The 23,027-nt window shown below is 48.3% G+C and overlaps 35 non-coding genes across 35 annotated transcripts; 24 read left to right on the top strand and 11 right to left on the bottom strand.

Annotated features, from left to right (window-relative positions):
* Positions 1-539: 539 nt before the first annotated feature.
* Positions 540-611, bottom strand: trnag-ucc (transfer RNA glycine (anticodon UCC)). Its single transcript has one exon. It is a non-coding gene; the product is annotated as a tRNA-Gly (tRNA).
* Positions 612-1,152: 541 nt separating this feature from the next.
* trnav-uac (transfer RNA valine (anticodon UAC)) lies at positions 1,153-1,225 on the top strand. Its single transcript has one exon. It is a non-coding gene; the product is annotated as a tRNA-Val (tRNA).
* Positions 1,226-1,795: 570 nt separating this feature from the next.
* On the top strand, positions 1,796-1,867 carry trnad-guc (transfer RNA aspartic acid (anticodon GUC)). Its single transcript has one exon. It is a non-coding gene; the product is annotated as a tRNA-Asp (tRNA).
* A 93-nt stretch (positions 1,868-1,960) lies between these two features.
* On the bottom strand, positions 1,961-2,032 carry trnag-ucc (transfer RNA glycine (anticodon UCC)). The gene has a single exon. It is a non-coding gene; the product is annotated as a tRNA-Gly (tRNA).
* Positions 2,033-2,573: 541 nt separating this feature from the next.
* On the top strand, positions 2,574-2,646 carry trnav-uac (transfer RNA valine (anticodon UAC)). Its single transcript has one exon. It is a non-coding gene; the product is annotated as a tRNA-Val (tRNA).
* A 569-nt stretch (positions 2,647-3,215) lies between these two features.
* trnad-guc (transfer RNA aspartic acid (anticodon GUC)) lies at positions 3,216-3,287 on the top strand. The gene has a single exon. It is a non-coding gene; the product is annotated as a tRNA-Asp (tRNA).
* A 93-nt stretch (positions 3,288-3,380) lies between these two features.
* Positions 3,381-3,452, bottom strand: trnag-ucc (transfer RNA glycine (anticodon UCC)). Its single transcript has one exon. It is a non-coding gene; the product is annotated as a tRNA-Gly (tRNA).
* Positions 3,453-3,993: 541 nt separating this feature from the next.
* Positions 3,994-4,066, top strand: trnav-uac (transfer RNA valine (anticodon UAC)). Its single transcript has one exon. It is a non-coding gene; the product is annotated as a tRNA-Val (tRNA).
* A 570-nt stretch (positions 4,067-4,636) lies between these two features.
* Positions 4,637-4,708, top strand: trnad-guc (transfer RNA aspartic acid (anticodon GUC)). Its single transcript has one exon. It is a non-coding gene; the product is annotated as a tRNA-Asp (tRNA).
* Positions 4,709-4,801: 93 nt separating this feature from the next.
* On the bottom strand, positions 4,802-4,873 carry trnag-ucc (transfer RNA glycine (anticodon UCC)). The gene has a single exon. It is a non-coding gene; the product is annotated as a tRNA-Gly (tRNA).
* Positions 4,874-6,058: 1,185 nt separating this feature from the next.
* trnad-guc (transfer RNA aspartic acid (anticodon GUC)) lies at positions 6,059-6,130 on the top strand. Its single transcript has one exon. It is a non-coding gene; the product is annotated as a tRNA-Asp (tRNA).
* A 706-nt stretch (positions 6,131-6,836) lies between these two features.
* trnav-uac (transfer RNA valine (anticodon UAC)) lies at positions 6,837-6,909 on the top strand. Its single transcript has one exon. It is a non-coding gene; the product is annotated as a tRNA-Val (tRNA).
* Positions 6,910-7,479: 570 nt separating this feature from the next.
* trnad-guc (transfer RNA aspartic acid (anticodon GUC)) lies at positions 7,480-7,551 on the top strand. The gene has a single exon. It is a non-coding gene; the product is annotated as a tRNA-Asp (tRNA).
* Positions 7,552-7,644: 93 nt separating this feature from the next.
* Positions 7,645-7,716, bottom strand: trnag-ucc (transfer RNA glycine (anticodon UCC)). Its single transcript has one exon. It is a non-coding gene; the product is annotated as a tRNA-Gly (tRNA).
* Positions 7,717-9,066: 1,350 nt separating this feature from the next.
* On the bottom strand, positions 9,067-9,138 carry trnag-ucc (transfer RNA glycine (anticodon UCC)). The gene has a single exon. It is a non-coding gene; the product is annotated as a tRNA-Gly (tRNA).
* A 541-nt stretch (positions 9,139-9,679) lies between these two features.
* Positions 9,680-9,752, top strand: trnav-uac (transfer RNA valine (anticodon UAC)). The gene has a single exon. It is a non-coding gene; the product is annotated as a tRNA-Val (tRNA).
* A 1,348-nt stretch (positions 9,753-11,100) lies between these two features.
* Positions 11,101-11,173, top strand: trnav-uac (transfer RNA valine (anticodon UAC)). Its single transcript has one exon. It is a non-coding gene; the product is annotated as a tRNA-Val (tRNA).
* Positions 11,174-11,743: 570 nt separating this feature from the next.
* trnad-guc (transfer RNA aspartic acid (anticodon GUC)) lies at positions 11,744-11,815 on the top strand. Its single transcript has one exon. It is a non-coding gene; the product is annotated as a tRNA-Asp (tRNA).
* Positions 11,816-12,521: 706 nt separating this feature from the next.
* trnav-uac (transfer RNA valine (anticodon UAC)) lies at positions 12,522-12,594 on the top strand. Its single transcript has one exon. It is a non-coding gene; the product is annotated as a tRNA-Val (tRNA).
* A 570-nt stretch (positions 12,595-13,164) lies between these two features.
* Positions 13,165-13,236, top strand: trnad-guc (transfer RNA aspartic acid (anticodon GUC)). The gene has a single exon. It is a non-coding gene; the product is annotated as a tRNA-Asp (tRNA).
* Positions 13,237-13,942: 706 nt separating this feature from the next.
* trnav-uac (transfer RNA valine (anticodon UAC)) lies at positions 13,943-14,015 on the top strand. The gene has a single exon. It is a non-coding gene; the product is annotated as a tRNA-Val (tRNA).
* A 1,348-nt stretch (positions 14,016-15,363) lies between these two features.
* Positions 15,364-15,436, top strand: trnav-uac (transfer RNA valine (anticodon UAC)). Its single transcript has one exon. It is a non-coding gene; the product is annotated as a tRNA-Val (tRNA).
* Positions 15,437-16,006: 570 nt separating this feature from the next.
* trnad-guc (transfer RNA aspartic acid (anticodon GUC)) lies at positions 16,007-16,078 on the top strand. Its single transcript has one exon. It is a non-coding gene; the product is annotated as a tRNA-Asp (tRNA).
* Positions 16,079-16,171: 93 nt separating this feature from the next.
* Positions 16,172-16,243, bottom strand: trnag-ucc (transfer RNA glycine (anticodon UCC)). The gene has a single exon. It is a non-coding gene; the product is annotated as a tRNA-Gly (tRNA).
* Positions 16,244-16,784: 541 nt separating this feature from the next.
* Positions 16,785-16,857, top strand: trnav-uac (transfer RNA valine (anticodon UAC)). The gene has a single exon. It is a non-coding gene; the product is annotated as a tRNA-Val (tRNA).
* A 570-nt stretch (positions 16,858-17,427) lies between these two features.
* On the top strand, positions 17,428-17,499 carry trnad-guc (transfer RNA aspartic acid (anticodon GUC)). The gene has a single exon. It is a non-coding gene; the product is annotated as a tRNA-Asp (tRNA).
* Positions 17,500-17,592: 93 nt separating this feature from the next.
* On the bottom strand, positions 17,593-17,664 carry trnag-ucc (transfer RNA glycine (anticodon UCC)). The gene has a single exon. It is a non-coding gene; the product is annotated as a tRNA-Gly (tRNA).
* A 541-nt stretch (positions 17,665-18,205) lies between these two features.
* On the top strand, positions 18,206-18,278 carry trnav-uac (transfer RNA valine (anticodon UAC)). The gene has a single exon. It is a non-coding gene; the product is annotated as a tRNA-Val (tRNA).
* A 735-nt stretch (positions 18,279-19,013) lies between these two features.
* On the bottom strand, positions 19,014-19,085 carry trnag-ucc (transfer RNA glycine (anticodon UCC)). Its single transcript has one exon. It is a non-coding gene; the product is annotated as a tRNA-Gly (tRNA).
* Positions 19,086-19,626: 541 nt separating this feature from the next.
* On the top strand, positions 19,627-19,699 carry trnav-uac (transfer RNA valine (anticodon UAC)). Its single transcript has one exon. It is a non-coding gene; the product is annotated as a tRNA-Val (tRNA).
* Positions 19,700-20,434: 735 nt separating this feature from the next.
* Positions 20,435-20,506, bottom strand: trnag-ucc (transfer RNA glycine (anticodon UCC)). The gene has a single exon. It is a non-coding gene; the product is annotated as a tRNA-Gly (tRNA).
* Positions 20,507-21,047: 541 nt separating this feature from the next.
* trnav-uac (transfer RNA valine (anticodon UAC)) lies at positions 21,048-21,120 on the top strand. The gene has a single exon. It is a non-coding gene; the product is annotated as a tRNA-Val (tRNA).
* Positions 21,121-21,690: 570 nt separating this feature from the next.
* trnad-guc (transfer RNA aspartic acid (anticodon GUC)) lies at positions 21,691-21,762 on the top strand. The gene has a single exon. It is a non-coding gene; the product is annotated as a tRNA-Asp (tRNA).
* A 93-nt stretch (positions 21,763-21,855) lies between these two features.
* trnag-ucc (transfer RNA glycine (anticodon UCC)) lies at positions 21,856-21,927 on the bottom strand. Its single transcript has one exon. It is a non-coding gene; the product is annotated as a tRNA-Gly (tRNA).
* A 541-nt stretch (positions 21,928-22,468) lies between these two features.
* trnav-uac (transfer RNA valine (anticodon UAC)) lies at positions 22,469-22,541 on the top strand. The gene has a single exon. It is a non-coding gene; the product is annotated as a tRNA-Val (tRNA).
* Positions 22,542-23,027: the final 486 nt, after the last annotated feature.

Below are 23,027 nucleotides of genomic sequence, written 5' to 3'. Positions count from 1 at the left end.
TTTACAAGGTCAAAGAGCGCTGGCAGTCCACGCCTACACTCTCTGGACTTTCATTCTAGCGTTCCGAGTTTAAATCCCGATGGATCCTGTCTTTCCGAAAAGACAAAAAAGGGGCGTGGCCTTTGTACTCCATGTCATGCTTCAGAAAAGAAAAGCCACTGTGCAGTAGTGACTCAAGGGCATGGTGTTTGCTGACAATATTTGAGATGTTGAGATGCCTGACCAAGTCCTTCAACTGAGAAAGAGTTTCCTTTCACAAGGAGTCAGACTTCTGAAAGAATGAGCATGACAGACTGATGCAGAAAGATGCAGATCTGCAACCTCAGCCCAGATCCGTACTGTCATCTGTTGCTGAAGAACCTCACCCAGGGGCTTCCTCGTTAGTATAGTGGATAGTATCTCCGCCTGTCACGCGGAAGACCGGGGTTTGATTCCCCGACGGGGAGATTGTGATTTTTTTCGGTTCTAACGACAGACGTGACAGAGGCGGCCAAAGCTTGAAAAGCAAAATGTTGCCAAGTACAATGCGCCAAAAGCCATGCATTGGCCGGGAATCGAACCCGGGTCAACTGCTTGGAAGGCAGCTATGCTCACCACTATACCACCAATGCTACACACTTAACCACAGAAAGTGCAATACACAGTAACCTGGCCAAGTCCTTCAAACAGATGAAGAGATTCCTTTCAAAAGGAGTCAAACTGCTGAAAGGAACAGTTTCACAGGCTGATGCACACAACTGCAGAGCTGCTACCTCAGCCCTGATCCGCATTGTTGTCTGATGCAAAATAGGACCCAGCTATGCCTTCGTAAGCAGTTTAGTGGACAGTATCTATGCCTTTCACGCGGAAGACCGGGATTGGATTCCCCGATGGAGAGGTTGTCTTTTATTCTGTTCTTTCGACAGAAGTGTAAAAATGTACGAAACAAATCTTTGCCAAGTGTGACGAACCAAAGGTCCTGCGTTTGCCTGGAAACCGACCCGGGGCAACAGCTTGGAGGCAGCTATGCTATCACCTGTGTCACCAACGCTGCAAAAGCCACCGATGTTGACTCTGTTTCAAGGACCGAGGTACAAAGTTTCAGGTGGGACGTTGGTCCCGAAACCTGTCGTTGTCATTGTAGGACACAAGCACACAACTGCCCAGGGCCTGGTTTCTGTAGTGTACTGGTTGTCACATTCGCTTTACACGCGAAAGGTCCCTGGTTCGAAACCAGGCAGAAACAGTGACTTTTGGGTTGGATTTTGATAGTTCTAGTTTTCGTTTTGGCCTCTCTGGCGGACTCACTGTTAAAAGGAACACTGGAGAATGCAGGCATCGATCCTGCTACCACTTACACGCTGAGCCAGCGCTCCACCATTTGAGCTAATTCCCCCTGGGGAAGAATTTGATGTTTGCCTGTCATGGCAAGAACATAACAATTTACAAGGTCAAAGAGCGCTGGCAGTACACGCCTACACTCTCTGGACTTTCATTCTAGCGTTCCGAGTTCAAATCCCGATGGATCCTGTCTTTCCGAAAAGACAAAAAAGGGGCGTGGCCTTTGTACTCCATGTCATGCTTCAGAAAAGAAAAGCCACTGTGCAGTAGTGACTCAAGGGCATGGTGTTTGCTGACAATATTTGAGATGTTGAGATGCCTGACCAAGTCCTTCAACTGAGAAAGAGTTTCCTTTCACAAGGAGTCAGACTTCTGAAAGAATGAGCATGACAGACTGATGCAGAAAGATGCAGATCTGCAACCTCAGCCCAGATCCGTACTGTCATCTGTTGCTGAAGAACCTCACCCAGGGGCTTCCTCGTTAGTATAGTGGATAGTATCTCCGCCTGTCACGCGGAAGACCGGGGTTCGATTCCCCGACGGGGAGATTGTGATTTTTTTCGGTTCTAACGACAGACGTGACAGAGGCGGCCAAAGCTTGAAAAGCAAAATGTTGCCAAGTACAATGCGCCAAAAGCCATGCATTGGCCGGGAATCGAACCCGGGTCAACTGCTTGGAAGGCAGCTATGCTCACCACTATACCACCAATGCTACACACTTAACCACAGAAAGTGCAATACACAGTAACCTGGCCAAGTCCTTCAAACAGATGAAGAGATTCCTTTCAAAAGGAGTCAAACTGCTGAAAGGAACAGTTTCACAGGCTGATGCACACAACTGCAGAGCTGCTACCTCAGCCCTGATCCGCATTGTTGTCTGATGCAAAATAGGACCCAGCTATGCCTTCGTAAGCAGTTTAGTGGACAGTATCTATGCCTTTCACGCGGAAGACCGGGATTGGATTCCCCGATGGAGAGGTTGTCTTTTATTCTGTTCTTTCGACAGAAGTGTAAAAATGTACGAAACAAATCTTTGCCAAGTGTGACGAACCAAAGGTCCTGCGTTTGCCTGGAAACCGACCCGGGGCAACAGCTTGGAGGCAGCTATGCTATCACCTGTGTCACCAACGCTGCAAAAGCCACCGATGTTGACTCTGTTTCAAGGACCGAGGTACAAAGTTTCAGGTGGGATGTTGGTCCAGAAACCTGTCGTTGTCATTGTAGGACACAAGCACACAACTGCCCAGGGCCTGGTTTCTGTAGTGTAGTGGTTATCACGTTTGCTTTACACGCAAAAGGTCCCTGGTTTGAAACCAGGCAGATACAGTGACTTTTGGTTGGATTTTGATAGTTCTAGTTTTCGTTTTGGCCTCTCTGGCGGACACACTGTTAAAAGGAACACTGGAGAATGCAGGCATCGATCCTGCTACCACTTACACGCTGAGCCAGCGCTCCACCATTTGAGCTAATTACCCCTGGGGAAGAATTTGATGTTTGCCTGTCATGGCAAGAACATAACAATTTACAAGGTCAAAGAGCGCTGGCAGTCCACGCCTACACTCTCTGGACTTTCATTCTAGCGTTCCGAGTTCAAATCCCGATGGATCCTGTCTTTCCGAAAAGACAAAAAAGGGGCGTGGCCTTTGTACTCCATGTCATGCTTCAGAAAAGAAAAGCCACTGTGCAGTAGTGACTCAAGGGCATGGTGTTTGCTGACAATATTTGAGATGTTGAGATGCCTGACCAAGTCCTTCAACTGAGAAAGAGTTTCCTTTCACAAGGAGTCAGACTTCTGAAAGAATGAGCATGACAGACTGATGCAGAAAGATGCAGATCTGCAACCTCAGCCCAGATCCGTACTGTCATCTGTTGCTGAAGAACCTCACCCAGGGGCTTCCTCGTTAGTATAGTGGATAGTATCTCCGCCTGTCACGCGGAAGACCGGGGTTCGATTCCCCGACGGGGAGATTGTGATTTTTTTCGGTTCTAACGACAGACGTGACAGAGGCGGCCAAAGCTTGAAAAGCAAAATGTTGCCAAGTACAATGCGCCAAAAGCCATGCATTGGCCGGGAATCGAACCCGGGTCAACTGCTTGGAAGGCAGCTATGCTCACCACTATACCACCAATGCTACACACTTAACCACAGAAAGTGCAATACACAGTAACCTGGCCAAGTCCTTCAAACAGATGAAGAGATTCCTTTCAAAAGGAGTCAAACTGCTGAAAGGAACAGTTTCACAGGCTGATGCACACAACTGCAGAGCTGCTACCTCAGCCCTGATCCGCATTGTTGTCTGATGCAAAATAGGACCCAGCTATGCCTTCGTAAGCAGTTTAGTGGACAGTATCTATGCCTTTCACGCGGAAGACCGGGATTGGATTCCCCGATGGAGAGGTTGTCTTTTATTCTGTTCTTTCGACAGAAGTGTAAAAATGTACGAAACAAATCTTTGCCAAGTGTGACGAACCAAAGGTCCTGCGTTTGCCTGGAAACCGACCCGGGGCAACAGCTTGGAGGCAGCTATGCTATCACCTGTGTCACCAACGCTGCAAAAGCCACCGATGTTGACTCTGTTTCAAGGACCGAGGTACAAAGTTTCAGGTGGGACGTTGGTCCCGAAACCTGTCGTTGTCATTGTAGGACACAAGCACACAACTGCCCAGGGCCTGGTTTCTGTAGTGTAGTGGTTATCACATTTGCTTTACATGCGAAAGGTCCCTGGTTCGAAACCAGGCAGAAACAGTGACTTTTGGGTTGGATTTTGATAGTTCTAGTTTTCGTTTTGGCCTCTCTGGCGGACACACTGTTAAAAGGAACACTGGAGAATGCAGGCATCGATCCTGCTACCACTTACACGCTGAGCCAGCGCTCCACCATTTGAGCTAATTACCCCTGGGGAAGAATTTGATGTTTGCCTGTCATGGCAAGAACATAACAATTTACAAGGTCAAAGAGCGCTGGCAGTCCACGCCTACACTCTCTGGACTTTCATTCTAGCGTTCCGAGTTCAAATCCCGATGGATCCTGTCTTTCCGAAAAGACAAAAAAGGGGCGTGGCCTTTGTACTCCATGTCATGCTTCAGAAAAGAAAAGCCACTGTGCAGTAGTGACTCAAGGGCATGGTGTTTGCTGACAATATTTGAGATGTTGAGATGCCTGACCAAGTCCTTCAACTGAGAAAGAGTTTCCTTTCACAAGGAGTCAGACGTCTGAAAGAATGAGCATGACAGACTGATGCAGAAAGATGCAGATCTGCAACCTCAGCCCAGATCCGTACTGTCATCTGTTGCTGAAGAACCTCACCCAGGGGCTTCCTCGTTAGTATAGTGGTTAGTATCTCCGCCTGTCACGTGGAAGACCGGGGTTCGATTCCCCGACGGGGAGATTGTGATTTTTTTCGGTTCTAACGACAGACGTGACAGAGGCGGCCAAAGCTTGAAAAGCAAAATGTTGCCAAGTACAATGCGCCAAAAGCCATGCATTGGCCGGGAATCGAACCCGGGTCAACTGCTTGGAAGGCAGCTATGCTCACCACTATACCACCAATGCTACACACTTAACCACAGAAAGTGCAATACACAGTAACCTGGCCAAGTCCTTCAAACAGATGAAGAGATTCCTTTCAAAAGGAGTCAAACTGCTGAAAGGAACAGTTTCACAGGCTGATGCACACAACTGCAGAGCTGCTACCTCAGCCCTGATCCGCATTGTTGTCTGATGCAAAATAGGACCCAGCTATGCCTTCGTAAGCAGTGAAGTGGACAGTATCTATGCCTTTCACGCGGAAGACCGGGATTGGATTCCCCGATGGAGAGGTTGTCTTTTATTCTGTTCTTTCGACAGAAGTGTAAAAATGTACGAAACAAATCTTTGCCAAGTGTGACGAACCAAAGGTCCTGCGTTTGCCTGGAAACCGACCCGGGGCAACAGCTTGGAGGCAGCTATGCTATCACCTGTGTCACCAACGCTGCAAAAGCCACCGATGTTGACTCTGTTTCAAGGACCGAGGTACAAAGTTTCAGGTGGGACGTTGGTCCCGAAACCTGTCGTTGTCATTGTAGGACACAAGCACACAACTGCCCAGGGCCTGGTTTCTGTAGTGTAGTGGTTGTCGCGTTCGCTTTACACGCAAAAGGTCCCTGGTTTGAAACCAGGCAGATACAGTGACTTTTGGGTTGGATTTTGATAGTTCTAGTTTTCGTTTTTGGCCTCTCTGGCAGACACACTGTTAAAAGGAAGACTGGAGAATGCAGGCATCGATCCTGCTACCACTTACACGCTGAGCCAGCGCTCCACCATTTGAGCTAATTACCCCTGGGGAAGAATTTGATGTTTGCCTGTCATGGCAAGAACATAACAATTTACAAGGTCAAAGAGCGCTGGCAGTCCACGCCTACACTCTCTGGACTTTCATTCTAGCGTTCCGAGTTCAAATCCCGATGGATCCTGTCTTTCCGAAAAGACAAAAAAGGGGCGTGGCCTTTGTACTCCATGTCATGCTTCAGAAAAGAAAAGCCACTGTGCAGTAGTGACTCAAGGGCATGGTGTTTGCTGACAATATTTGAGATGTTGAGATGCCTGACCAAGTCCTTCAACTGAGAAAGAGTTTCCTTTCACAAGGAGTCAGACTTCTGAAAGAATGAGCATGACAGACTGATGCAGAAAGATGCAGATCTGCAACCTCAGCCCAGATCCTTACTGTCATCTGTTGCTGAAGAACCTCACCCAAGGGCTTCCTCGTTAGTATAGTGGATAGTATCTCCGCCTGTCACGCGGAAGACCGGGGTTCGATTCCCCGACGGGGAGATTGTGATTTTTTTCGGTTCTAACGACAGACGTGACAGAGGCGGCCAAAGCTTGAAAAGCAAAATGTTGCCAAGTACAATGCGCCAAAAGCCATGCATTGGCCGGGAATCGAACCCGGGTCAACTGCTTGGAAGGCAGCTATGCTCACCAATAAACCACCAATGCTACACACTTAACCACAGAAAGTGCAATACACAGTAACCTGGCCAAGTCCTTCAAACAGATGAAGAGATTCCTTTCAAAAGGAGTCAAACTGCTGAAAGGAACAGTTTCACAGGCTGATGCACACAACTGCAGAGCTGCTACCTCAGCCCTGATCTGCATTGTTGTCTGATGCAAAATAGGACCCAGCTATGCCTTCGTAAGCAGTTTAGTGGACAGTATCTATGCCTTTCACGCGGAAGACCGGGATTGGATTCCCCGATGGAGAGGTTGTCTTTTATTCTGTTCTTTCGACAGAAGTGTAAAAATGTACGAAACAAATCTTTGCCAAGTGTGACGAACCAAAGGTCCTGCGTTTGCCTGGAAACCGACCCGGGGCAACAGCTTGGAGGCAGCTATGCTATCACCTGTGTCACCAACGCTGCAAAAGCCACCGATGTTGACTCTGTTTCAAGGACCGAGGTACAAAGTTTCAGGTGGGACGTTGGTCCCGAAACCTGTCGTTGTCATTGTAGGACACAAGCACACAACTGCCCAGGGCCTGGTTTCTGTAGTGTAGTGGTTATCACATTCGCTTTACACGCGAAAGGTCCCTGGTTCGAAACCAGGCAGAAACAGTGACTTTTGGGTTGGATTTTGATAGTTCTAGTTTTCGTTTTGGCCTCTCTGGCGGACACACTGTTAAAAGGAACACTGGAGAATGCAGGCATCGATCCTGCTACCACTTACACGCTGAGCCAGCGCTCCACCATTTGAGCTAATTACCCCTGGGGAAGAATTTGATGTTTGCCTGTCATGGCAAGAACATAACAATTTACAAGGTCAAAGAGCGCTGGCAGTCCACGCCTACACTCTCTGGACTTTCATTCTAGCGTTCCGAGTTCAAATCCCGATGGATCCTGTCTTTCCGAAAAGACAAAAAAGGGGCGTGGCCTTTGTACTCCATGTCATGCTTCAGAAAAGAAAAGCCACTGTGCAGTAGTGACTCAAGGGCATGGTGTTTGCTGACAATATTTGAGATGTTGAGATGCCTGACCAAGTCCTTCAACTGAGAAAGAGTTTCCTTTCACAAGGAGTCAGACTTCTGAAAGAATGAGCATGACAGACTGATGCAGAAAGATGCAGATCTGCAACCTCAGCCCAGATCCGTACTGTCATCTGTTGCTGAAGAACCTCACCCAGGGGCTTCCTCGTTAGTATAGTGGTTAGTATCTCCGCCTGTCACGTGGAAGACCGGGGTTCGATTCCCCGACGGGGAGATTGTGATTTTTTTCGGTTCTAACGACAGACGTGACAGAGGCGGCCAAAGCTTGAAAAGCAAAATGTTGCCAAGTACAATGCGCCAAAAGCCATGCATTGGCCGGGAATCGAACCCAGGTCAACTGCTTGGAAGGCAGCTATGCTCACCACTATACCACCAATGCTACACACTTAACCACAGAAAGTGCAATACACAGTAACCTGGCCAAGTCCTTCAAACAGATGAAGAGATTCCTTTCAAAAGGAGTCAAACTGCTGAAAGGAACAGTTTCACAGGCTGATGCACACAACTGCAGAGCTGCTACCTCAGCCCTGATCCGCATTGTTGTCTGATGCAAAATAGGACCCAGCTATGCCTTCGTAAGCAGTGAAGTGGACAGTATCTATGCCTTTCACGCGGAAGACCGGGATTGGATTCCCCGATGGAGAGGTTGTCTTTTATTCTGTTCTTTCGACAGAAGTGTAAAAATGTACGAAACAAATCTTTGCCAAGTGTGACGAACCAAAGGTCCTGCGTTTGCCTGGAAACCGACCCGGGGCAACAGCTTGGAGGCAGCTATGCTATCACCTGTGTCACCAACGCTGCAAAAGCCACCGATGTTGACTCTGTTTCAAGGACCGAGGTACAAAGTTTCAGGTGGGACGTTGGTCCCGAAACCTGTCGTTGTCATTGTAGGACACAAGCACACAACTGCCCAGGGCCTGGTTTCTGTAGTGTAGTGGTTGTCGCGTTCGCTTTACACGCAAAAGGTCCCTGGTTTGAAACCAGGCAGATACAGTGACTTTTGGGTTGGATTTTGATAGTTCTAGTTTTCGTTTTTGGCCTCTCTGGCAGACACACTGTTAAAAGGAAGACTGGAGAATGCAGGCATCGATCCTGCTACCACTTACACGCTGAGCCAGCGCTCCACCATTTGAGCTAATTACCCCTGGGGAAGAATTTGATGTTTGCCTGTCATGGCAAGAACATAACAATTTACAAGGTCAAAGAGCGCTGGCAGTCCACGCCTACACTCTCTGGACTTTCATTCTAGCGTTCCGAGTTCAAATCCCGATGGATCCTGTCTTTCCGAAAAGACAAAAAAGGGGCGTGGCCTTTGTACTCCATGTCATGCTTCAGAAAAGAAAAGCCACTGTGCAGTAGTGACTCAAGGGCATGGTGTTTGCTGACAATATTTGAGATGTTGAGATGCCTGACCAAGTCCTTCAACTGAGAAAGAGTTTCCTTTCACAAGGAGTCAGACTTCTGAAAGAATGAGCATGACAGACTGATGCAGAAAGATGCAGATCTGCAACCTCAGCCCAGATCCGTACTGTCATCTGTTGCTGAAGAACCTCAGCCAGGGGCTTCCTCGTTAGTATAGTGGATAGTATCTCCGCCTGTCACGCGGAAGACCGGGGTTTGATTCCCCGACGGGGAGGTTGTGATTTTTTTCGGTTCTAACGACAGACGTGACAGAGGCGGCCAAAGCTTGAAAAGCAAAATGTTGCCAAGTACAATGCGCCAAAAGCCATGCATTGGCCGGGAATCGAACCCGGGTCAACTGCTTGGAAGGCAGCTATGCTCACCACTATACCACCAATGCTACACACTTAACCACAGAAAGTGCAATACACAGTAACCTGGCCAAGTCCTTCAAACAGATGAAGAGATTCCTTTCAAAAGGAGTCAAACTGCTGAAAGGAACAGTTTCACAGGCTGATGCACACAACTGCAGAGCTGCTACCTCAGCCCTGATCCGCATTGTTGTCTGATGCAAAATAGGACCCAGCTATGCCTTCGTAAGCAGTGAAGTGGACAGTATCTATGCCTTTCACGCGGAAGACCGGGATTGGATTCCCCGATGGAGAGGTTGTCTTTTATTCTGTTCTTTCGACAGAAGTGTAAAAATGTACGAAACAAATCTTTGCCAAGTGTGACGAACCAAAGGTCCTGCGTTTGCCTGGAAACCGACCCGGGGCAACAGCTTGGAGGCAGCTATGCTATCACCTGTGTCACCAACGCTGCAAAAGCCACCGATGTTGACTCTGTTTCAAGGACCGAGGTACAAAGTTTCAGGTGGGACGTTGGTCCCGAAACCTGTCGTTGTCATTGTAGGACACAAGCACACGACTGCCCAGGGCCTGGTTTCTGTAGTGTAGTGGTTGTCACGTTCACTTTACACGCAAAAGGTCCCTGGTTCGAAACCAGGCAGAAACAATGACCTTTGGGTTGGATTTCAATAGTTCTAGTTTTCGTTTTGGCCTCTCTGGCGGACACACTGTTAAAAGGAACACTGGAGAATGCAGGCATCGATCCTGCTAACACTTACACGCTTAGCCAGCGCTCCACCATTTGAGCTAATTCCCCCTGGGGAAGAATTTGATGTTTGCCTGTCATGGCAAGAACATAACAATTTACAAGGTCAAAGAGCGCTGGCAGTCCACGCCTACACTCTCTGGACTTTCATTCTAGCGTTCCGAGTTCAAATCCCGATGGATCCTGTCTTTCCAAAAAGACAAAAAAGGGGCGTGGCCTTTGTACTCCATGTCATGCTTCAGAAAAGAAAAGCCACTGTGCAGTAGTGACTCAAGGGCATGGTGTTTGCTGACAATATTTGAGATGTTGAGATGCCTGACCAAGTCCTTCAACTGAGAAAGAGTTTCCTTTCACAAGGAGTCAGACTTCTGAAAGAATGAGCATGACAGACTGATGCAGAAAGATGCAGATCTGCAACCTCAGCCCAGATCCTTACTGTCATCTGTTGCTGAAGAACCTCACCCAGGGGCTTCCTCGTTAGTATAGTGGATAGTATCTCCGCCTGTCACGCGGAAGACCGGGATTCGATTCCCCGACGGGGAGATTGTGATTTTTTTCGGTTCTAACGACAGACGTGACAGAGGCGGCCAAAGCTTGAAAAGCAAAATGTTGCCAAGTACAATGCGCCAAAAGCCATGCATTGGCCGGGAATCGAACCCGGGTCAACTGCTTGGAAGGCAGCTATGCTCACCAATAAACCACCAATGCTACACACTTAACCACAGAAAGTGCAATACACAGTAACCTGGCCAAGTCCTTCAAACAGATGAAGAGATTCCTTTCAAAAGGAGTCAAACTGCTGAAAGGAACAGTTTCACAGGCTGATGCACACAACTGCAGAGCTGCTACCTCAGCCCTGATCCGCATTGTTGTCTGATGCAAAATAGGACCCAGCTATGCCTTCGTAAGCAGTGAAGTGGACAGTATCTATGCCTTTCACGCGGAAGACCGGGATTGGATTCCCCGATGGAGAGGTTGTCTTTTATTCTGTTCTTTCGACAGAAGTGTAAAAATGTACGAAACAAATCTTTGCCAAGTGTGACGAACCAAAGGTCCTGCGTTTGCCTGGAAACCGACCCGGGGCAACAGCTTGGAGGCAGCTATGCTATCACCTGTGTCACCAACGCTGCAAAAGCCACCGATGTTGACTCTGTTTCAAGGACCGAGATACAAAGTTTCAGGTGGGACGTTGGTCCCGAAACCTGTCGTTGTCATTGTAGGACACAAGCACACGACTGCCCAGGGCCTGGTTTCTGTAGTGTAGTGGTTGTCACGTTCACTTTACACGCGAAAGGTCCCTGGTTCGAAACCAGGCAGAAACAATGACCTTTGGGTTGGATTTCGATAGTTCTAGTTTTCGTTTTGGCCTCTCTGGCGGACACACTGTTAAAAGGAACACTGGAGAATGCAGGCATCGATCCTGCTACCACTTACACGCTTAGCCAGCGCTCCACCATTTGAGCTAATTCCCCCTGGGGAAGAATTTGATGTTTGCCTGTCATGGCAAGAACATAACAATTTACAAGGTCAAAGAGCGCTGGCAGTCCACGCCTACACTCTCTGGACTTTCATTCTAGCGTTCCGAGTTCAAATCCCGATGGATCCTGTCTTTCCGAAAAGACAAAAAAGGGGCGTGGCCTTTGTACTCCATGTCATGCTTCAGAAAAGAAAAGCCACTGTGCAGTAGTGACTCAAGGGCATGGTGTTTGCTGACAATATTTGAGATGTTGAGATGCCTGACCAAGTCCTTCAACTGAGAAAGAGTTTCCTTTCACAAGGAGTCAGACTTCTGAAAGAATGAGCATGACAGACTGATGCAGAAAGATGCAGATCTGCAACCTCAGCCCAGATCCTTACTGTCATCTGTTGCTGAAGAACCTCACCCAGGGGCTTCCTCGTTAGTATAGTGGATAGTATCTCCGCCTGTCACGCGGAAGACCGGGGTTCGATTCCCCGATGGGGAGATTGTGATTTTTTTCGGTTCTAACGACAGACGTGACAGAGGCGGCCAAAGCTTGAAAAGCAAAATGTTGCCAAGTACAATGCGCCAAAAGCCATGCATTGGCCGGGAATCGAACCCGGGTCAACTGCTTGGAAGGCAGCTATGCTCACCAATAAACCACCAATGCTACACACTTAACCACAGAAAGTGCAATACACAGTAACCTGGCCAAGTCCTTCAAACAGATGAAGAGATTCCTTTCAAAAGGAGTCAAACTGCTGAAAGGAACAGTTTCACAGGCTGATGCACACAACTGCAGAGCTGCTACCTCAGCCCTGATCCGCATTGTTGTCTGATGCAAAATAGGACCCAGCTATGCCTTCGTAAGCAGTGAAGTGGACAGTATCTATGCCTTTCACGCGGAAGACCGGGATTGGATTCCCCGATGGAGAGGTTGTCTTTTATTCTGTTCTTTCGACAGAAGTGTAAAAATGTACGAAACAAATCTTTGCCAAGTGTGACGAACCAAAGGTCCTGCGTTTGCCTGGAAACCGACCCGGGGCAACAGCTTGGAGGCAGCTATGCTATCACCTGTGTCACCAACGCTGCAAAAGCCACCGATGTTGACTCTGTTTCAAGGACCGAGATACAAAGTTTCAGGTGGGACGTTGGTCCCGAAACCTGTCGTTGTCATTGTAGGACACAAGCACACGACTGCCCAGGGCCTGGTTTCTGTAGTGTAGTGGTTGTCACGTTCACTTTACACGCGAAAGGTCCCTGGTTCGAAACCAGGCAGAAACAATGACCTTTGGGTTGGATTTCGATAGTTCTAGTTTTCGTTTTGGCCTCTCTGGCGGACACACTGTTAAAAGGAACACTGGAGAATGCAGGCATCGATCCTGCTACCACTTACACGCTTAGCCAGCGCTCCACCATTTGAGCTAATTCCCCCTGGGGAAGAATTTGATGTTTGCCTGTCATGGCAAGAACATAACAATTTACAAGGTCAAAGAGCGCTGGCAGTCCACGCCTACACTCTCTGGACTTTCATTCTAGCGTTCCGAGTTCAAATCCCGATGGATCCTGTCTTTCCGAAAAGACAAAAAAGGGGCGTGGCCTTTGTACTCCATGTCATGCTTCAGAAAAGAAAAGCCACTGTGCAGTAGTGACTCAAGGGCATGGTGTTTGCTGACAATATTTGAGATGTTGAGATGCCTGACCAAGTCCTTCAACTGAGAAAGAGTTTCCTTTCACAAGGAGTCAGACTTCTGAAAGAATGAGCATGACAGACTGATGCAGAAAGATGCAGATCTGCAACCTCAGCCCAGATCCTTACTGTCATCTGTTGCTGAAGAACCTCACCCAGGGGCTTCCTCGTTAGTATAGTGGATAGTATCTCCGCCTGTCACGCGGAAGACCGGGGTTCGATTCCCCGACGGGGAGATTGTGATTTTTTTCGGTTCTAACGACAGACGTGACAGAGGCGGCCAAAGCTTGAAAAGCAAAATGTTGCCAAGTACAATGCGCCAAAAGCCATGCATTGGCCGGGAATCGAACCCGGGTCAACTGCTTGGAAGGCAGCTATGCTCACCAATAAACCACCAATGCTACACACTTAACCACAGAAAGTGCAATACACAGTAACCTGGCCAAGTCCTTCAAACAGATGAAGAGATTCCTTTCAAAAGGAGTCAAACTGCTGAAAGGAACAGTTTCACAGGCTGATGCACACAACTGCAGAGCTGCTACCTCAGCCCTGATCCGCATTGTTGTCTGATGCAAAATAGGACCCAGCTATGCCTTCGTAAGCAGTGAAGTGGACAGTATCTATGCCTTTCACGCGGAAGACCGGGATTGGATTCCCCGATGGAGAGGTTGTCTTTTATTCTGTTCTTTCGACAGAAGTGTAAAAATGTACGAAACAAATCTTTGCCAAGTGTGACGAACCAAAGGTCCTGCGTTTGCCTGGAAACCGACCCGGGGCAACAGCTTGGAGGCAGCTATGCTATCACCTGTGTCACCAACGCTGCAAAAGCCACCGATGTTGACTCTGTTTCAAGGACCGAGATACAAAGTTTCAGGTGGGACGTTGGTCCCGAAACCTGTCGTTGTCATTGTAGGACACAAGCACACGACTGCCCAGGGCCTGGTTTCTGTAGTGTAGTGGTTGTCACGTTCACTTTACACGCGAAAGGTCCCTGGTTCGAAACCAGGCAGAAACAATGACCTTTGGGTTGGATTTCAATAGTTCTAGTTTTCGTTTTGGCCTCTCTGGCGGACACACTGTTAAAAGGAACACTGGAGAATGCAGGCATCGATCCTGCTACCACTTACACGCTTAGCCAGCGCTCCACCATTTGAGCTAATTCCCCCTGGGGAAGAATTTGATGTTTGCCTGTCATGGCAAGAACATAACAATTTACAAGGTCAAAGAGCGCTGGCAGTCCACGCCTACACTCTCTGGACTTTCATTCTAGCGTTCCGAGTTCAAATCCCGATGGATCCTGTCTTTCCGAAAAGACAAAAAAGGGGCGTGGCCTTTGTACTCCATGTCATGCTTCAGAAAAGAAAAGCCACTGTGCAGTAGTGACTCAAGGGCATGGTGTTTGCTGACAATATTTGAGATGTTGAGATGCCTGACCAAGTCCTTCAACTGAGAAAGAGTTTCCTTTCACAAGGAGTCAGACTTCTGAAAGAATGAGCATGACAGACTGATGCAGAAAGATGCAGATCTGCAACCTCAGCCCAGATCCTTACTGTCATCTGTTGCTGAAGAACCTCACCCAGGGGCTTCCTCGTTAGTATAGTGGATAGTATCTCCGCCTGTCACGCGGAAGACCGGGGTTCGATTCCCTGACGGGGAGATTGTGATTTTTTTCGGTTCTAACGACAGACGTGACAGAGGCGGCCAAAGCTTGAAAAGCAAAATGTTGCCAAGTACAATGCGCCAAAAGGCGTGCATTGGCCGGGAATCGAACCCGGGTCAACTGCTTGGAAGGCAGCTATGCTCACCAATAAACCACCAATGCTACACACTTAACCACAGAAAGTGCAATACACAGTAACCTGGCCAAGTCCTTCAAACAGATGAAGAGATTCCTTTCAAAAGGAGTCAAACTGCTGAAAGGAACAGTTTCACAGGCTGATGCACACAACTGCAGAGCTGCTACCTCAGCCCTGATCCGCATTGTTGTCTGATGCAAAATAGGACCCAGCTATGCCTTCGTAAGCAGTGAAGTGGACAGTATCTATGCCTTTCACGCGGAAGACCGGGATTGGATTCCCCGATGGAGAGGTTGTCTTTTATTCTGTTCTTTCGACAGAAGTGTAAAAATGTACGAAACAAATCTTTGCCAAGTGTGACGAACCAAAGGTCCTGCCTTTGCCTGGAAACCGACCCGGGGCAACAGCTTGGAGGCAGCTATGCTATCACCTGTGTCACCAACGCTGCAAAAGCCACCGATGTTGACTCTGTTTCAAGGACCGAGGTACAAAGTTTCAGGTGGGACGTTGGTCCCGAAACCTGTCGTTGTCATTGTAGGACACAAGCACACAACTGCCCAGGTCCTGGTTTCTGTAGTGTAGTGGTTATCACATTGGCTTTACACGCGAAAGGTCCCTGGTTCGAAACCAGGCAGAAACAGTGGCTTTTGGGTTGGATTTTGATAGTTCTAGTTTTCGTTTTGGCCTCTCTGGTGGACACACTGTTAAAAGGAACACTGGAGAATGCAGGCATCGATCCTGCTACCACTTACACGCTGAGCCAGCGCTCCACCATTTGAGCTAATTCCCCCTGGGGAAGAATTTGATGTTTGCCTGTCATGGCAAGAACATAACAATTTACAAGGTCAAAGAGCGCTGGCAGTCCACGCCTACACTCTCTGGACTTTCATTCTAGCGTTCCGAGTTCAAATCCCGATGGATCCTGTCTTTCCGAAAAGACAAAAAAGGGGCGTGGCCTTTGTACTCCATGTCATGCTTCAGAAAAGAAAAGCCACTGTGCAGTAGTGACTCAAGGGCATGGTGTTTGCTGACAATATTTGAGATGTTGAGATGCCTGACCAAGTCCTTCAACTGAGAAAGAGTTTCCTTTCACAAGGAGTCAGACTTCTGAAAGAATGAGCATGACAGACTGATGCAGAAAGATGCAGATCTGCAACCTCAGCCCAGATCCGTACTGTCATCTGTTGCTGAAGAACCTCACCCAGGGGCTTCCTCGTTAGTATAGTGGATAGTATCTCCGCCTGTCACGCGGAAGACCGGGGTTCGATTCCCCGACGGGGAGATTGTGATTTTTTTCGGTTCTAACGACAGACGTGACAGAGGCGGCCAAAGCTTGAAAAGCAAAATGTTGCCAAGTACAATGCGCCAAAAGCCATGCATTGGCCGGGAATCGAACCCCGGTCAACTGCTTGGAAGGCAGCTATGCTCACCACTATACCACCAATGCTACACACTTAACCACAGAAAGTGCAATACACAGTAACCTGGCCAAGTCCTTCAAACAGATGAAGAGATTCCTTTCAAAAGGAGTCAAACTGCTGAAAGGAACAGTTTCACAGGCTGATGCACACAACTGCAGAGCTGCTACCTCAGCCCTGATCCGCATTGTTGTCTGATGCAAAATAGGACCCAGCTATGCCTTCGTAAGCAGTTTAGTGGACAGTATCTATGCCTTTCACGCGGAAGACCGGGATTGGATTCCCCGATGGAGAGGTTGTCTTTTATTCTGTTCTTTCGACAGAAGTGTAAAAATGTACGAAACAAATCTTTGCCAAGTGTGACGAACCAAAGGTCCTGCGTTTGCCTGGAAACCGACCCGGGGCAACAGCTTGGAGGCAGCTATGCTATCACCTGTGTCACCAACGCTGCAAAAGCCACCGATGTTGACTCTGTTTCAAGGACCGAGGTACAAAGTTTCAGGTGGGACGTTGGTCCCGAAACCTGTCGTTGTCATTGTAGGACACAAGCACACAACTGCCCAGGGCCTGGTTTCTGTAGTGTAGTGGTTATCACATTCGCTTTACACGCGAAAGGTCCCTGGTTCGAAACCAGGCAGAAACAGTGACTTTTGGGTTGGATTTTGATAGTTCTAGTTTTCGTTTTGGCCTCTCTGGCGGACACACTGTTAAAAGGAACACTGGAGAATGCAGGCATCGATCCTGCTACCACTTACACGCTGAGCCAGCGCTCCACCATTTGAGCTAATTACCCCTGGGGAAGAATTTGATGTTTGCCTGTCATGGCAAGAACATAACAATTTACAAGGTCAAAGAGCGCTGGCAGTCCACGCCTACACTCTCTGGACTTTCATTCTAGCGTTCCGAGTTCAAATCCCGATGGATCCTGTCTTTCCGAAAAGACAAAAAAGGGGCGTGGCCTTTGTACTCCATGTCATGCTTCAGAAAAGAAAAGCCACTGTGCAGTAGTGACTCAAGGGCATGGTGTTTGCTGACAATATTTGAGATGTTGAGATGCCTGACCAAGTCCTTCAACTGAGAAAGAGTTTCCTTTCACAAGGAGTCAGACTTCTGAAAGAATGAGCATGACAGACTGATGCAGAAAGATGCAGATCTGCAACCTCAGCCCAGATCCGTACTGTCATCTGTTGCTGAAGAACCTCACCCAGGGGCTTCCTCGTTAGTATAGTGGTTAGTATCTCCGCCTGTCACGTGGAAGACCGGGGTTCGATTCCCCGACGGGGAGATTGTGATTTTTTTCGGTTCTAACGACAGACGTGACAGAGGCGGCCAAAGCTTGAAAAGCAAAATGTTGCCAAGTACAATGCGCCAAAAGCCATGCATTGGCCGGGAATCGAACCCGGGTCAACTGCTTGGAAGGCAGCTATGCTCACCACTATACCACCAATGCTACACACTTAACCACAGAAAGTGCAATACACAGTAACCTGGCCAAGTCCTTCAAACAGATGAAGAGATTCCTTTCAAAAGGAGTCAAACTGCTGAAAGGAACAGTTTCACAGGCTGATGCACACAACTGCAGAGCTGCTACCTCAGCCCTGATCCGCATTGTTGTCTGATGCAAAATAGGACCCAGCTATGCCTTCGTAAGCAGTGAAGTGGACAGTATCTATGCCTTTCACGCGGAAGACCGGGATTGGATTCCCCGATGGAGAGGTTGTCTTTTATTCTGTTCTTTCGACAGAAGTGTAAAAATGTACGAAACAAATCTTTGCCAAGTGTGACGAACCAAAGGTCCTGCGTTTGCCTGGAAACCGACCCGGGGCAACAGCTTGGAGGCAGCTATGCTATCACCTGTGTCACCAACGCTGCAAAAGCCACCGATGTTGACTCTGTTTCAAGGACCGAGGTACAAAGTTTCAGGTGGGACGTTGGTCCCGAAACCTGTCGTTGTCATTGTAGGACACAAGCACACAACTGCCCAGGTCCTGGTTTCTGTAGTGTAGTGGTTATCACATTCGCTTTACACGCGAAAGATCCCTGGTTCGAAACCAGGCAGAAACAGTGGCTTTTGGGTTGGATTTTGATAGTTCTAGTTTTCGTTTTGGCCTCTCTGGCGGACACACTGTTAAAAGGAACACTGGAGAATGCAGGCATCGATCCTGCTACCACTTACACGCTGAGCCAGCGCTCCACCATTTGAGCTAATTACCCCTGGGGAAGAATTTGATGTTTGCCTGTCATGGCAAGAACATAACAATTTACAAGGTCAAAGAGCGCTGGCAGTCCACGCCTACACTCTCTGGACTTTCATTCTAGCGTTCCGAGTTCAAATCCCGATGGATCCTGTCTTTCCGAAAAGACAAAAAAGGGGCGTGGCCTTTGTACTCCATGTCATGCTTCAGAAAAGAAAAGCCACTGTGCAGTAGTGACTCAAGGGCATGGTGTTTGCTGACAATATTTGAGATGTTGAGATGCCTGACCAAGTCCTTCAACTGAGAAAGAGTTTCCTTTCACAAGGAGTCAGACTTCTCAAAGAATGAGCATGACAGACTGATGCAGAAAGATGCAGATCTGCAACCTCAGCCCAGATCCGTACTGTCATCTGTTGCTGAAGAACCTCACCCAGGGGCTTCCTCGTTAGTATAGTGGATAGTATCTCCGCCTGTCACGCGGAAGACTGGGGTTCGATTCCCCGACGGGGAGATTGTGATTTTTTTCGGTTCTAACGACAGACGTGACAGAGGCGGCCAAAGCTTGAAAAGCAAAATGTTGCCAAGTACAATGCGCCAAAAGCCATGCATTGGCCGGGAATCGAACCCGGGTCAACTGCTTGGAAGGCAGCTATGCTCACCACTATACCACCAATGCTACACACTTAACCATAGAAAGTGCAATACACAGTAACCTGGCCAAGTCCTTCAACCAGATGAAGAGATTCCTTTCAAAAGGAGTCAAACTGCTGAAAGGAACAGTTTCACAGGCTGATGCACACAACTGCAGAGCTGCTACCTCAGCCCTGATCCGCATTGTTGTCTGATGCAAAATAGGACCCAGCTATGCCTTCGTAAGCAGTGAAGTGGACAGTATCTATGCCTTTCACACGGAAGACCGGGATTGGATTCCCCGATGGAGAGGTTGTCTTTTATTCTGTTCTTTCGACAGAAGTGTAAAAATGTACGAAACAAATCTTTGCCAAGTGTGACGAACCAAAGGTCCTGCGTTTGCCTGGAAACCGACCCGGGGCAACAGCTTGGAGGCAGCTATGCTATCACCTGTGTCACCAACGCTGCAAAAGCCACCGATGTTGACTCTGTTTCAAGGACCGAGGTACAAAGTTTCAGGTGGGACGTTGGTCCCGAAACCTGTCGTTGTCATTGTAGGACACAAGCACACAACTGCCCAGGGCCTGGTTTCTGTAGTGTAGTGGTTATCACATTCGCTTTACACGCGAAAGGTCCCTGGTTCGAAACCAGGCAGAAACAGTGACTTTTGGGTTGGATTTTGATAGTTCTAGTTTTCGTTTTGGCCTCTCTGGCGGACACACTGTTAAAAGGAACACTGGAGAATGCAGGCATCGATCCTGCTACCACTTACACGCTGAGCCAGCGCTCCACCATTTGAGCTAATTACCCCTGGGGAAGAATTTGATGTTTGCCTGTCATGGCAAGAACATAACAATTTACAAGGTCAAAGAGCGCTGGCAGTCCACGCCTACACTCTCTGGACTTTCATTCTAGCGTTCCGAGTTCAAATCCCGATGGATCCTGTCTTTCCGAAAAGACAAAAAAGGGGTGTGGCCTTTGTACTCCATGTCATGCTTCAGAAAAGAAAAGCCACTGTGCAGTAGTGACTCAAGGGCATGGTGTTTGCTGACAATATTTGAGATGTTGAGATGCCTGACCAAGTCCTTCAACTGAGAAAGAGTTTCCTTTCACAAGGAGTCAGACTTCTGAAAGAATGAGCATGACAGACTGATGCAGAAAGATGCAGATCTGCAACCTCAGCCCAGATCCGTACTGTCATCTGTTGCTGAAGAACCTCACCCAGGGGCTTCCTCGTTAGTATAGTGGATAGTATCTCTGCCTGTCACGCGGAAGACCGGGGTTCGATTCCCCGACGGGGAGATTGTGATTTTTTTCGGTTCTAACGACAGACGTGACAGAGGCGGCCAAAGCTTGAAAAGCAAAATGTTGCCAAGTACAATGCGCCAAAAGCCATGCATTGGCCGGGAATCGAACCCGGGTCAACTGCTTGGAAGGCAGCTATGCTCACCACTATACCACCAATGCTACACGCTTAACCGCAGAAAGTGCAATACACAGTAACCTGGCCAAGTCCTTCAAACAGATGAAGAGATTCCTTTCAAAAGGAGTCAAACTGCTGAAAGGAACAGTTTCACAGGCTGATGCACACAACTGCAGAGCTGCTACCTCAGCCCTGATCCGCATTGTTGTCTGATGCAAAATAGGACCCAGCTATGCCTTCGTAAGCAGTGAAGTGGACAGTATCTATGCCTTTCACGCGGAAGACCGGGATTGGATTCCCCGATGGAGAGGTTGTCTTTTATTCTGTTCTTTCGACAGAAGTGTAAAAATGTACGAAACAAATCTTTGCCAAGTGTGATGAACCAAAGGTCCTGCGTTTGCCTGGAAACCGACCCGGGGCAACAGCTTGGAGGCAGCTATGCTATCACCTGTGTCACCAACGCTGCAAAAGCCACCGATGTTGACTCTGTTTCAAGGACCGAGGTACAAAGTTTCAGGTGGGACGTTGGTCCCGAAACCTGTCGTTGTCATTGTAGGACACAAGCACACAACTGCCCAGGGCCTGGTTTCTGTAGTGTAGTGGTTATCACATTCGCTTTACACGCGAAAGGTCCCTGGTTCGAAACCAGGCAGAAACAGTGACTTTTGGGTTGGATTTTGATAGTTCTAGTTTTCGTTTTGGCCTCTCTGGCGGACACACTGTTAAAAGGAACACTGGAGAATGCAGGCATCGATCCTGCTACCACTTACACGCTGAGCCAGCGCTCCACCATTTGAGCTAATTACCCCTGGGGAAGAATTTGATGTTTGCCTGTCATGGCAAGAACATAACAATTTACAAGGTCAAAGAGCGCTGGCAGTCCACGCCTACACTCTCTGGACTTTCATTCTAGCGTTCCGAGTTCAAATCCCGATGGATCCTGTCTTTCCGAAAAGACAAAAAAGGGGCGTGGCCTTTGTACTCCATGTCATGCTTCAGAAAAGAAAAGCCACTGTGCAGTAGTGACTCAAGGGCATGGTGTTTGCTGACAATATTTGAGATGTTGAGATGCCTGACCAAGTCCTTCAACTGAGAAAGAGTTTCCTTTCACAAGGAGTCAGACTTCTGAAAGAATGAGCATGACAGACTGATGCAGAAAGATGCAGATCTGCAACCTCAGCCCAGATCCGTACTGTCATCTGTTGCTGAAGAACCTCACCCAGGGGCTTCCTCGTTAGTATAGTGGATAGTATCTCCGCCTGTCACGCGGAAGACCGGGGTTCGATTCCCCGACGGGGAGATTGTGATTTTTTTCGGTTCTAACGACTGACGTGACAGAGGCAGCCAAAGCTTCAAAAGCAAAATGTTGCCAAGTACAATGCGCCAAAAGCCATGCATTGGCCGGGAATCTAACCCGGGTCAACTGCTTGGAAGGCAGCTATGCTCACCACTATACCACCAATGCTACACACTTAACCACAGAAAGTGCAATACACAGTAACCTGGCCAAGTCCTTCAAACAGATGAAGAGATTCCTTTCAAAAGGAGTCAAACTGCTGAAAGGAACAGTTTCACAGGCTGATGCACACAACTGCAGAGCTGCTACCTCAGCCCTGATCCACATTGTTGTCTGATGCAAAATAGGACCCAGCTATGCCTTCGTAAGCAGTGAAGTGGACAGTATCTATGCCTTTCACGCGGAAGACCGGGATTGGATTCCCCGATGGAGAGGTTGTCTTTTATTCTGTTCTTTCGACAGAAGTGTAAAAATGTACAAAACAAATCTTTGCCAAGTGTGACGAACCAAAGGTCCTGCGTTTGCCTGGAAACCGACCCGGGGCAACAGCTTGGAGGCAGCTATGCTATCACCTGTGTCACCAACGCTGCAAAAGCCACCGATGTTGACTCTGTTTCAAGGACCGAGGTACAAAGTTTCAGGTGGGACGTTGGTCCCGAAACCTGTCGTTGTCATTGTAGGACACAAGCACACAACTGCCCAGGGCCTGGTTTCTGTAGTGTAGTGGTTATCACATTCGCTTTACACGCGAAAGGTCCCTGGTTCGAAACCAGGCAGAAACAGTGACTTTTGGGTTGGATTTTGATAGTTCTAGTTTTCGTTTTGGCCTCTCTGGCGGACACACTGTTAAAAGGAACACTGGAGAATGCAGGCATCGATCCTGCTACCACTTACACGCTGAGCCAGCGCTCCCCCATTTGAGCTAATTACCCCTGGGGAAGAATTTGATGTTTGCCTGTCATGGCAAGAACATAACAATTTACAAGGTCAAAGAGCGCTGGCAGTCCACGCCTACACTCTCTGGACTTTCATTCTAGCGTTCCGAGTTCAAATCCCGATGGATCCTGTCTTTCCGAAAAGACAAAAAAGGGGCGTGGTCTTTGTACTCCATGTCATGCTTCAGAAAAGAAAAGCCACTGTGCAGTAGTGACTCAAGGGCATGGTGTTTGCTGACAATATTTGAGATGTTGAGATGCCTGACCAAGTCCTTCAACTGAGAAAGAGTTTCCTTTCACAAGGAGTCAGACTTCTGAAAGAATGAGCATGAC

Source organism: Salminus brasiliensis, chromosome 2, assembly GCF_030463535.1.
Source record: "Salminus brasiliensis chromosome 2, fSalBra1.hap2, whole genome shotgun sequence".
NCBI classification, from domain to species: Eukaryota; Metazoa; Chordata; class Actinopteri; order Characiformes; family Bryconidae; genus Salminus; species Salminus brasiliensis.
Note: the sequence above shows the minus strand (reverse complement) of the source record. Positions and strands in the feature narration are given on the sequence as shown.